Here is a 13783-nt window from a genome sequence, read left to right on the forward strand (position 1 = left end):
ACAGTCTGCCCAAAGGGGCTCCAGATCCTGGCCTTTCTATTAATAGATTATTTACTTGGTTTCTGTTTCCTCTCCTCCCCCATCAATCTTCTCTTTTTCTCTTTCAGTTTATTCTCTTCCCCTTTTTCAATTTCTGTCTCATGCTTCATTAACACCCAAATTATAGGGCAAAGAGATCTTTAGCACACAAAGCTTGGAACTTTTCTCTTTTTAAAAAGACTTTCATGTTATGTACGTGAATAGTCTTGCCTACATATATGTTCATGTACCACATGTATGCAGTGTACATGGAGGCTAGAAGTGGACATCAGGCCCCCTGAACTGGAGTTACAGAGGATTGTTAGCCACCATATAGGTACTGGGAACTGAACCCAGGTCTTCTGGAAGAACAACCAATGCTCTTAATCACTGAGGCATCTCAGTCCTGGAACTATTCTCCTCTCCCCCATTCTCTTTTTCCTTTTAGATAGATAGGATTTCACTATGTATTCCAGGCTGGTCTTGAACTTATCATGTATCCTAGGCTGGCCATCAACTCTCCCCTGCCTCAGTCTCCCAAGTACTGGGGTGAAATGAATGTACCACTAAGCCTGGCAGTACTAACCATGCCCCATCCCGCTTAACTTCCGAGATGATGAGGTGAGGAACATTCAGGGTCCTATGGCCATAGATTTGTAGCCTCTTAAAATTAATACAGCATTTACCTTCCTTATGGACTTTCACTTACAGAGTCTCTGGCATCCCCTCCACAGAGTAGGAAAAGGGAGTAAGGCTTTGATTGTATGTGATGCATCTTTGATCTAGCCTGAACCCATTCTGTTTTATAACATATCCCCCATTGCTCACTTGTATGGGCTGTGTAACAAGCAGCTTGTTTTAAACAGGAAATGTGAAATGTGAGACTGTATCAGCAACCTTCTTCTAGTTTACAGAGAAGTTTGTATAAGATCTTGGCTTGATTTTTTTTCTTCAATTCCTATTTCCTGTAAGTTCTGTTGCATGTGTCTCAGAATTTGTTCTAGTCTGCTTTATTGATCTATATATGTATTCCTTCTTTAGCTCCTTTGTGTGCTGTAACTCACTTCTATTGTGGTTGCCTTGAAACTGGATAGTGTGAACCCTCCAATTTTGTCTTTCTTAAGTATTGTTGTAATTGTACCAAGTCTTTGGCCTTTCTCCAACTTCAAAATCATTTTGTCTATATCCACAATGTAAGCTTGCTGGGTATTTGGTTGGAATGACATTATATCTAGGTATTGGGTTGGGAAGGATGGATCGTCACAATATCTAGTCAGTTTATCTATGAACATAGAATAATTCTTTCTATTTAGATTTATCATCAATGATTTGTTTTGCACACTAAAAGATCCTGTACCTATTTTGCTGTATTTATAACTAAGTATTGCATTGATGCTATTGAAAATAATTTTGCTGCCTTAAAATTTCCAGTTTGAATTGTTTATCATTGGTGTGTAAGAAGCAGTTGATTTTTGCATGTTGACTTTGTCTTATGTTCATGCTATACTCTCTTACTAGTTTCTGGGGGTTTCATCTTACTTAAATTTTTAAATATAGATTGTTTGGGGTGGGGTTACAGATTGCTTGGAATTTTCTATGACTTATGATTTGAGACTTGTGTTTTGAGACAGAGTCTCCCTCTGTATCCGAGGATGGCCTGGAACTCCTAGGTATTCAAAGATATCCTTGAATTCACATAATCGTATTGCCAGGATTACATGTATGAGCCTCCGTGCCTGGCTGTGCACTTCTATTTGAACACTTCCAGTTTTCCCCCAGTGACTTTTGCTCCTAGGTTAGACAGTGTATTCTTTAGGGTAAGTTTGTATAAGTTATCTATTTCTTTTGAACTTGTTTCCTTTTTGTTAAAAAAAATTTTTTAGGGAGATCCATTGCCACAGCGTTCATGTGGAGGTCAGTGGACAACTTGTGGGAATTGGTTCTTGCCTTCCACCACATGGAACCCAGGGATCAAAGTCAGCTTGTCAGGCTTGGCCACAAGCGTCTTTATTCACTGAGCCATATTGCCATCCCTGAGCTCATTCTTGAACATTTGTATAAAAGAAGAAAAAGTAAAAACATGGTCACTATAAAAAAATGCTAAGGAAGCTAGTATTCAATAAGACAAGCCATATTCATAACAAACTTCTTGGCTACTAGGAATAAGAGGAAATTTCCTTAACCTGATTTTTTAAAAAGTACTCCAAAATCCTGCAGCAAGGATTTTGTAATCATATGTAATGGTAAAACATGGAACTCTTTTTCCTTTAATTGAATAACAAAGATGCCCATTTTATCTCTTTTGTTAGCTGTAGCTACAGTAAACTACGTATCCATCTCTATGCTCTAGAAATCCCACACAGTAAGACAAGGGAATGAAATAACAAGAACAGGAATTTGGAAAGAAGAAACAAAGCTGCCATTTAAAACTCCTGTCTCGCATCTTTCATTCACCATTCCTTCTGCTCTCTGGAGTGTGTGTGTGTGTGTGTGTGTGTGTGTGTGTGTGTGTGTGTGTGTGTGTGTGTGTGTGTGTGTGTTAGGGGAAGCATCCATGTAAGAGTTCCGTCTGGGGCCACCTCATCTGGTAAGGTTAACCCAAAAGCTCTTTGCAATTCTACCTTCCTGCGCTTCTCTGAGTTCATAATCTCATCCCCACAGGCGTTCCCACTTTCCTCAATAGTTCCTGACGGAGAAGGCTTCCGGATCGCTCCTTTCCTAGCAACACACTCCATATTGTTTTGTTCTGTTCTATTTTGTTTTCTAAATGGTGCCCAGAACTCGGAGAGAAGGTGAAGAAACGGGAGGTCACGAAAAGATGGAAACACATGAAATCAAACCGAAAAGAGAGCTTGAAAAGGGTGGTAAGGAGGGGTGGGAGCTTTTGAGAGCCAAGTGGCCTGGCAGGGAGAGCTTGTGAGTAGGGACCCATCTCTCTGACTTATTTCCGCGGGACAAGACAAGGTCCCCGTATGCTTTGGGAGCACGGGGTCCACAGCCTGCCTCATGCACTTGGTGGTTCTGTATTGCTCCTTTCTAGCACCCAGAGCCTGGATTCCAGGACTCTCCCGCTGGTAGCTGGGGTGCGGTTGGAGGCAGGGGATATTGACAAAAGCCAGCTTGGAACAGGAAAGGGAGCTGAACAGATCCAGGTCTCTGTCCAGGAGGCAGGAGCAGCCGCCACAGTGGGAGGGAAAGGCAAGCCAACAGCTGAGTGAGACAAGGCCTGGGTTATTTTTTTTCCAGTTTGTTGGCATGTGGGTGGATTTTTCTCCTTTTTTCTTCTCTCCTGCTCTCTGCCGTTTCCACAGAGATGTGGGAGTTTGCAAATTTGTCTCAGTGGAGGGGAGAGGCAGGAGCTGATTTTGAGGGGGGTCCTTGTCAGGGACCAAGGGAACAAAGAAAGCCATGTAAATTTAGGCGGTCAGGAAACTAGGACCTCTCTCCAGACAGACTTGCTAGGGTAAGGAAGTCGGGCAAGGTGGCTCCTTTCCCAGGGCGCATGGCTGCCGCGATGCCTCCTTACCTCTCCTCAGCTCTTGATTCTCAAATCCATCCCACCTGGTGATTGTGGAAATCTCCTTCCCCATTTTTCCTTTCTCTGCGGTGCCAGATGCCCTTCCGCAGGGCCACTGAGACTTCCCTAAACTAAGGTTGCCCTCCTCTCAAGTATTTCTGGGGATGGGAGTTGAGGCGGGGCTGGGAAAAAAAAGAAAAGAAACCTTGAAAAAGATGAAGGGGGAGGGGTGAAGAAGCAAGGGAGGGGAAACATATGAGGGCAAAGTGGTCGGTCAGAGCACGTTTGTGGCCATCTTGTTGGCTTATTTCCCTGGGAAATATTTTCCTCATTACACATTTAGAGGGGAAAAAAACAAAAACAAAAACAGTAACAGTTTTTAAAGGGGGAGGGGTTTTGCGCGGCTGAAGGAGCAGAGCAGGTGATTTAGGAAATCCCTCTTAGAAGACTGGAGAGCCTCGCAAACTGACACGCAGCCAAGGAAGTGCTAGGCAGGGGGGAAGAGCATGAGGCTGAGGGTCTGCAGCTTAGATGCTATTCTTGGTTCTAACGTTAATTTGTAACGAGGTATCAAACACGGAAGGTTCTGCCATTCTTTCAGACTTTGTTTCCTCATCTGGAAAATGATCTTGAAGGCTCTGTCCAAACTGAATCCTGATTCCTAGCCTTGGAAATAGTGAGATCATGCATATGCCGGGTATGTTGAACATTGTGGAGGGGTAGTACGGCCAAATGTCCTGTTTTAACCGGCATTCAGAGCCTTCATGAGATCACAGGGTCTTCAGTGATTACAAACAATTCTGGGAAAGCTGGAAAAGTTGGTCATTCTAAGCAAAGCTCACACCCACTAATGATCACCATTATCATTATTATTACCACCAGAGGGCAACACTCTTCTGTCTGACAGTAGGTCTTACCCTAGCCAAAAGGTGCAGAACTGTCTCCTGAATCCAGAACCAATCATTCCTCCTAGAGATGAGAACGGTAAGGAACAGGGCAAACTCCAAACGCCCGAGTCTCCGAGCTTCATGGAGCCGCTCTCTGTGGTCTGATTGCCAGTTGTGCTCAGTTTAGCCCGCTCTAGCGGAACAGTCTGCTTCTTGGGGAACTGGGAAAATAAAGGAATTCTGGAACGTACCCGAGTTTGTCTGAAGAAGAGGCACTTTCACAAAGCCGCCCTGTTCTTCCTAATGTTGCCTGGAAGTATATACATTTCTGAGGTCATCCTAGAACTGGCTATCTCCTTTCTAAGGAAGTGATTTTTATACACTGCCAAAACCCTTATCACACCAAACTGTAATTATGATAGATCTGTCTACATACCAGAACATTAGGGTGTTAATTCAGGCATCCAGCAGGTAAAAATCGCTTATTGCTTACCTACCATGTACCCAGAGTTTTACTATACCTATGACATTGAATGGGTAGTGCAACCATAGCTAGAGGAATACCTGCCCTTGGGGTACTAACAGTCCAAAGGAGGAGGCAGATGGAAAGCAACAAAGAACTGCACATGTCAATATGCAGTTACAAGCTCGCTGTGCTGGGCAAGGAAAAGGACTCGCAGACAGCATCTATTAGAGGGACTGCCTACATTGAGAATGAGAGAAGGGACTGCTGATGATGTGAGATCTGAAGGATAAACAGGCAGGAAGTATGCAACAGCAGGGAAGAAGCTTTCCACAACAGCAAGTGTGCAGACCATAGGCAGAGCATTTGCTCCTTGAGGCCACAGCTTATCTCGTGTCTACTCTTGTATGACTCCAGGCTTCTGACGCAGAGATGTGAAAAAGTTTGTCTGACCAGAACTGAATGGTGTTTTGACATAGATCACATCACAGATCATGTTACCAGGCTCAACTTCTAGTTTCAACAATTTGGGACAATTCTGCGCTGTTCAATGTCCCAACTGCTAATTATGTATCCACCGTGCGCAGGGATCCAACACCAAGCCTTGTTGAAGGATTGAAAGATGAAAAAATTGATTTTTCCCTTGAGAAGATCTTTGCGAGATGAAGTGGGCAATGATCTATCTATCTATCTATCTATCTATCTATCTATCTATCTATCTATCTATCATCTATCTATCTATCTATCAATCATCTATCTATCTATCTATCTATCTATCTATCTATCTATGTTGTATCTACGTTGTATGAAAGATTTCCACACTAACCCATAATGGAGGTTTATTTATAATAATAATGGAGGTATATTTATTATAAACAAAGGTTTATTTATTTGGGGATAAACTCACAGAAAGGGTAGCAATCTGTAGTCCTCTGCGTGCATGGGAACTGGAATTGGATCCAGCAGCCAAGAGGCCTACACATGCCTTTTGTCTGCATATATACTACATGAGACCACACCCAAAGTGGGCCAGTATCTTAAAGGCTGTTGGCTGAAGGAGTTCCTACAACATATTTATATATCTAGAGATGAAGTCTCACTATATCAACCAGATAGAGTCTCACTATATCAACCCAAGCTGACTTCAAACTTTTAATACTCCAGATGCTGAAATTACAGGCATGAGCCACTACAGCCAGCTCCCTCTGAGTCTCTTTATTGGGTCATAACATGAGGAATTTGGATCACATGATTGCTAAGGTCCCTTTAAACTCTTAACAGCTTTGGCCTATTCTTCTTTGAATAACAGCCTATGGGGTTAGGAGTCATGGAAAGGGCTTTTCCGTTTCTTTTCCCCTATAAGGATCACATGGAATATGACTGGGTTAGTGCAAGCTTGGGTTCTGTTTATAGCCCGTTATCCCACCTATGAGTGTCTCTGAAGTGGTCAAGAGTCATCTTGGCTAGAATATCTCAGTATTTGGTGAATCTTTGTGTCTTTCCTGTTCTCCCTCCATACTTTCCTCTTTGCCCTCCTGTCTTCTAATTTACAGCTCCGATGATGTCTTTCACACATTAGAGGGATGTAAAGGGACTTTTAAACCATCCATCTAATATGTTTCCATTCCCTGTTGCAACTGACCCTCTGAATGATAGCATCCAGTCACTATTTGAAAGCCTCCAGTGACAGTGAACTCGCCTTGTTGATTAAGCCTCTCTGGAAAAGGTTTCTTCCCTTAGGCTCTGTCTCCTGGTAATTTTCACCCATTACTTCTGGCTGTGCACTTTGGAGCTATGCAGAATAATTCTACTACATTACTCTCCTGGTAGCCTACTGGATATTTGAAGACAGCAATCATATCCTTAGAAGCCTGCTTTCCTTTAGGCCAAGTATCATCTGTTTCATCAAATGTTCTTCATTGTTTTAAATCCCCTTAGCATCTGTAAATATAGTTTAGTTTATGTGAGATTTATATCTCGCCTACTTTAAAGAGGATATTAGGCGACTCATCAGTTTGTAACATGAACGAAAGACAATTGGGGATAAAAATGTGGAGGAAAACACACCAGAGACTAAGGGAGCACAAATGGATGTTGCCAGGTACCTAAAATGAACTGGATTATAATTGGACTCTGAATTTGGCTCAAAGTTTTATGGCAGCTAGGACAAAATTGGAAACGCGATGGGTTATATGGTTTTATGTTCTGACAGGATCAAGCTTACAAATCATCTTCAGAGAGAAAATTTCTCCTAAAACGAAACTCCACAGCAGCCTATTAGGCTTGCTCTCTGCAGTTGTTAGAAGCTGACAAGTACTTTGGTTACATATCATCCCATCGCCACTAGGGGGAAGGGGACTGGCAGCGTAGGTAATTAATTAGCTAAGAGCTGTCTTAGTTTTAAGCACCGGTATCTCTGTAAGGATACCCAAGAGAAAAGCGCAGTCCTTTTCTCTCTCTCTTTCTTTGTGTTCCACACAAATGGTCCCTTTCCTACCTTTTTGCTCTCTAAACTCTGATGCTTCATGTCTCATTGGAACAGCAAACCCCAGGAAATAAGCCCAAGAAGCCCAAGGAAAGCACTAAAGTAGTAGTCTACTAGACTAGCGGTCACTGGCTATAGCATTCGGTGCAATCAGCCTCTCTGGTTCTCAGTGTCTTTGAATCGAAAATGAGTTCCTCTGGACACTAAATTGCCCGAGGGAAAGCTTTTTTTTTTTTTTTAAAAAAAAAAAAAAAAAAAGATGGGGTCTCAATCTGTAGACCAAGCTAGCATTGATCCTCTTAACTCTGCCTCCCGAGTACTGGGATTAAAGGTGTGCAACACTATGCCTGGCAAGTCCAGAGATTTGCACATGCATCCTCTATCACTGAGAAACACCCCCAGATCCAGATTTTTCTTTTAGTCTTGATATTCCCTTTTGGTGCTTTGCAACTAACAGGTGTAGGAGAAGGTCTGTGCATAGTTAGAGTTGTGAAAATCTAGTAGACAAGACCCAATTTGAACAGATGCCACCATCTGAGGAAAATGTTTCATGGCTCTCAACAGCACGACAATTTATTATTGACTGGATACTGGCAGTGATGAGAAGTGGTTTGGGGGGGGACTCTTTCCTCCTCTAGCACACATTCTTGGCAAAGGCGGCCTTTGGGAAGAGGAGTTGAAACAGTCTCACTGGCTACAGAGGCTTCTGGGACATGACTCTGAGAGGTGGCAGGCAAAAAGAGATGTAGTACCATGGGTTCTGCTGAAGAACAGTAACAAAGCAATGCTGAGATCATCTTGTAGTGTGGCATGTTTGCTGCCTGCAGTACCCATGTGGGTGCCCCACCTAACATGTTCAATAACTTTTCTATGCCTATAAGAGAATGTCCAAATTCGTTCACTTGGCAATAGAATTTTCAAGGTAGTCGGGCAATGTTTTCCCATCTATTCTCCCTTACAACACTCGAGTCTCCTTCCCCCTCAATACATAGTTTCCAAAATACTTGTGTTTTCTCACTCTTCCTGTCCTCCCAATGGCACATAAAGTCTTGTTCATTCAATTTTCTTCCCTAGTTGTATTTGGTCCAGGCCCCCAGCCATGGAACAGCACTGCCCACATTTGTGAGGTATATGTCTTCCCTCCCCACCTCAATTAACCTAATAACCATAATCTCTCATAAACATTCCCAGAGATTTTTTCCCACAGTGCCTCTGAAACCTATTGAATTGATAATCATTAGCAACAGTCACAGCCCCACCCCATGTCTATGAGAGACCTAAGCCATTAACCCTGCACCCCTTTTATTCATAGACTCGGTGTCCCAAAATACACCAAGTCAAACTTCAAGAATTTTCACAGTGTTCAATAATCCCAACACTGTTTAAAAATCCAAAATCAGGGCCCAAGAGAGAGGGCTCCGCAGTTAAAAGCACTTACTGTGATTGAAGAGCACCTGGGTTCGGTTTCCAGCACCCACATGGTAATTCACAACCATCTATATAGTTCCAGGAGTTCTGATCCTGTCTTCTGGCCACTGCAGGTACCAGGCATGCTTGAAGTATACATACATACATGAAAGCAAAACACTCATATACATGAAATAAAAATAAATCCTAAAAATAAAACAATAGAAATCCAAGCCTCATCTGAGACTCCAGGCAGTCTCTTAACTGTGAGTCCCTACAGCATCAGAAAATAAAGTACAAACTTCCAACGTACATAATGGCACAGAACAAATTTTCTCATTCCAAAAGGGAAGAATGGGGACATAACAAGGAATGAATGGACTAAAGTAAAGCCAAAATCCCAGCAGAGATAATACCAAACGTTGAAGCTCCTCATCTCACATCTGGGGTTCCAGATGGAATCATCCAGACTCTAAATGGTAGCACTGCTTCTCTAGTTTTGCCACATGCAGAACACATAGCCTCTCTTTTGGGTTAAGTCCACCCTATTCCTGCAGTTTTTCTCAGCAGCCATTAGGGTTTTGGCCCCTCCAACATCCTTGGATCTCCATTGCAACTTGGACTTCACCTTTTCAGCTTCATGCAATAGCCTCTCGGAGTCTCCTTGCTGGGACTCCAACCCTGCCCACATTGCCTGACCTCTGAGGCTCTCTGAAACCATGAAATAAAATTCTAGGACCTCTTCGATCTTGCATTTTTTTAATGCTTTTAAACTAGTAGCACATGAATGCTTCCACTAAGTTCTGCTGACATATCACTCACTTGGACCATAGCTGTATCATCTCCTATGTGCTGACCATTGGGAAACACTTCCTTAGACTGTTGCCTTTGAGGAGCTGGGAATCCATTCACTTTAGACTTTCTTCCTTCAAATGAATTTGTGTCTTTATAAAATGGACCCTCTAATGGATATTGTTCTGTCTTCATGACATCATTCTTACTGTCCTTGTGTAAATCAAGGGGTTTCTCTTTAATGATGCTAGTCTCTAACAGTTAGAGCTATTTGTACATCTGCCTTGTCTATAAAGTTAAATTTACTTAAATTCTTTTCCTCATTAAAATACATTATTTTGATATCTTTCTGCTTCACTTTTTCCTTTCTTGGATCAGAACAATAAACAGTAACCATGCCATAGCCCAAATGCCATTTTGTCTTAAAATTTCCTTCACCAAACAAGTTAGTTCATTACCTTTAAGTCAAACCTCACTCGTGTTCTTAGGACACAGACAGAATACAGCCAGATTCTTGAGCAGAATATCGCATCAATGGCCCTAAGCCCACTTTTCTAAGAGATCTTGTTCCCCTCTAAAACCCCATGAACTGGGCTTTCACTGTTCACGTTCCTCTCTGCGCTCTCGCCTTCCAAGTTCCCATAAGAATGGCTCACTAAGTCCTTCTTCTAGCAGGTTAGTTTTTCTAGCTCCAAATACCACACTCTTCAACATTCCAGCCACGAAACAGTTCCAAAGGCCTAAGAGCTACACACTCAGGTTTATCATAACAGAAGACCTATAGCCAGGTTTATCATAGCAAGAGCCCCACTTCATCTGGGTGTGGTGGCATACGTCTTTACCCCCAGCATTTGGGAGGCAGAGGCAGGCAGAGTTTCATGAATTCAAGACTATCCTGATCTACACAGTGAGTTCCAGGACAGCCAAGGTTATGTGTAGATCCTTTCTCAAAAAACCAAACCAAACCAACCAAACAACCAAACAAACAAAACCCTAACAAACAACATCACAAAACAACAAAAAAGAGCTCCATTTTTAAAAACCAATTTTATATATTAGCCGCTTTTTCTGTTGCTGTAATCCCTGACAAGAGCAATTTAAGGGGGAAAGTTTATTTTGGTTCATAGTTTTGAGCACGCAAGTCCATCATTATAGGGATGTCAAGTCAGCAGGAGATTGAAACATCTGGCCACATTGCATCCTCAGTCAGAAAGCAGAGAGAGATGCATATTTGCCCTTAGGTCACCTTCTCATCTTTAGACAATCCAGGCTGCCAGACCACGGATGATTCTTTCTACCTCAGTTGAAATAATCAAGATAATCCCTCACAAGCATTCTCATAAATTTGTTTCTATTGTGATTCTAAATCCTGTCAAGTTGACAATCATTATTGGATTAGAACACACTTATTTTACAGGACATTATCTTAACTTGACTAAATCTGCAGGAGCCATTATTTCGAAATAAGGTTACTCACAGTTTTTGGGTGGACATTGATTATGAAGGAACACTATTCACCGCAGTTCTACATATTCTATTTATTGTCTCTCTAAACTGCTAGAATGTTAGCACCATAACATTAAGGTTTGTTGTTTGTTTGGGGGTTTTGTTGAGATTATAGTATAATTATGACATTAATTGTTATCATATGCATGTGTATACATGCATACATGTATGTTAATTCTATATATGTTTTCAGGGCTGACCATTTGTCACTAGCCAACTCATTGGTGTGCTCTTCCCTGGGGAAGGCCACCTCTTCCACTCCCAGCTTTCCTCAGTTGCTTATACTTCTTTGTGTATGGTCAAGGACTTGTGGGTTTTCCCCCATCCACTTTGTCATGTCCATTGATGCTGTACTTTTCATCTCACGTTTGGGCAGTCATGTTGAGGAGACTTTATGGTGTAGCTTCTGACATTACTAGAAGATTGTTGTCTGTTTTATTTATTGTTATATCTTCAGTGTTCAGAGGAATATTTGATACATAGTAGACGTAGTATTTTGTGAATGAACCTTAGGACTTACCTACCTCCGACTCCAGAGGGAATTTGAATGACAGATGTAGGTAAGGATGAACATGCAGGCGTTGCCTGGAATATGGACAATGCTTTACAAATGTTTGCTGGATGAATAGAAATATTCACTAGGTATATAACTTTAACATTTACAGAGTGCCTCTTTTGTACAAGGCACTGGGAGGATATGCAAAGAGGTGAAAAGGAAACTGGTTATCCCTCTGAGTGACTGTTGGCAAATCGTTCAGTCTTCATTTTATTTTCCTTATTATTGAATGGAGGTAATAACAGAACCTACCACGTAACATTGTCATGAGGATTGAGTTAGATCATATGGCTAAGTTGTTTGGCGTAGTACCTAAAACATGGGAAGCATCATAGCAGTAATAACTGCTATTAATATAGCTGGCATTGTTATGTGCTAATTTTGTGCAACACTTTTCTTTTAAAAAATGCACATGTGATGAAACTGCCTCCCCCCCCCACACACACACACTTTTTTTAAAAAAAGACAGACTTTCTCTCTGTAGCCCTGGCTGTTCTGGAACTTGTTCTATAGATCAAGCTGGCTTTGAACCTGGAGATCTGCCTGCCTCTGCCTCCCAAATGCTGAGATTAAAGGTGGAAACTGGACCTTTTAAAAAGTGCCATTTAATGGCTTTTAGTATACAAGCAATGTTGGACTATCATTACCAAAGTCTACTTTTTTTTTTTTTTTTTTTTTGGTTTTTCGAGACAGGGCTTCCCTGTAGTTTCTAGAGCCTGTCCTGGAACTAGCTCTTGTAGACCAGGCTGGCCTCGAACTCAGAGATCCGCCTGCCTCTGCCTCCCGAGTGCTGGGATTAAAGGCGTGCGCCACCACCGCCCGGTCAAAGTCTACTTTTAAAGATCTTTTTTTATCCCCTCCAATAAAATCCCATACACATTACCAGACACTTTCTTTTTAATTAATTAATTAATTTTAAATTTCATTTTACATTCCAACCACAGTTCTCCCTCTCACCCCTCCTTCCACCCCCTCGCCTCCCCGCCCCCAGTCCATCTCCCATCCACTCCTCCCAACAGGTAAAAGCTCCTATGTGGAGTCAACAAAGACTGGCACATTAAGTTGGAACAGGATCAAGCCCCTCGCCCCTGCATTCAGGTTGAGCATGGCATCCCACCATAGGGAATGGGTTCCAATAAGCTAACTTTATGCACCAAGAATAGATCCTGGTCCTAAGTAGACACTTTCTACTTTCTCACCTAGCCAGCCTCTACTACTACTCTAATTTTCTTATCTATAAAGTTGTCTATTTTTATACTTCATATAAAAGGAATCACACAATATTTGTCTTTTGTGATTGGCTTATTTCTCTTAGTATAATGTTTTTACAATTCACCCAGTATATATATGTGTGTGTGTGTGTGTGTGTGTGTGTGTATGTATATATGTTTTGTTTTCAATACATCTGACTCTAGTTTCTTCTCTCTTCACTCCTTCCAGTCCCCCTCCCATCCCTCCCAGTTCCCACCCACCTCCCTTTTCATCCACATTTTTTATGTATCAATACTTCATTATTTCTGTTGTTTTGAAACAGAATTTCACTATGTAGCCTAGGCTAGCATGGAATTCACAATCCTCCTGCCTCCCCATCCTGGGATTACAGGCATGCGACGCCACACTAGAATCTTCTTCTTCTTTTTTTTTTAGTGGTCAAATAACATTCTGTTTTTCATTTTAGATTTATTTATTTTATGCATGGGTGTTTTGCCTACATATATGTGACATGTAACATGTATGTGTCTGGTGCCCACAGAAGGGGTTGAATTTTCTGGAACTGGAATTATGGATGACTGTGAGCTGCCTTGTTCTGCTGGGAATCAAACTCAGGTCCTCTGCAAGAACAAGTGCTCTTAACTACTGAGCCATCTCTCCAGTCCATAGTTCAATTTTTTATCATACTACATTTTGTTTATCCATTCATCAAGTGATTTGTTTGGATGTTTATACTTTGGGGTTGTTGTTATTATTTATAAGGCAACAATGAATACTCTATGGGATTTTTTAGTTGTACATTATCATTCCTCTTGGACAGATACCCAGAAGTAGAAATATTGGCTCTATTTTTTTCACCCTTTAAGGAATAGCCAGACTGCTTTACAAAGCAGTGACTCCATTTTACATTCCTGCTTGCAATGAATGATGGTTCCAATTT

Source organism: Arvicola amphibius, chromosome X (genome assembly GCF_903992535.2).
Source record: "Arvicola amphibius chromosome X, mArvAmp1.2, whole genome shotgun sequence".
In the NCBI taxonomy this organism is placed as follows: Eukaryota; Metazoa; Chordata; class Mammalia; order Rodentia; family Cricetidae; genus Arvicola; species Arvicola amphibius.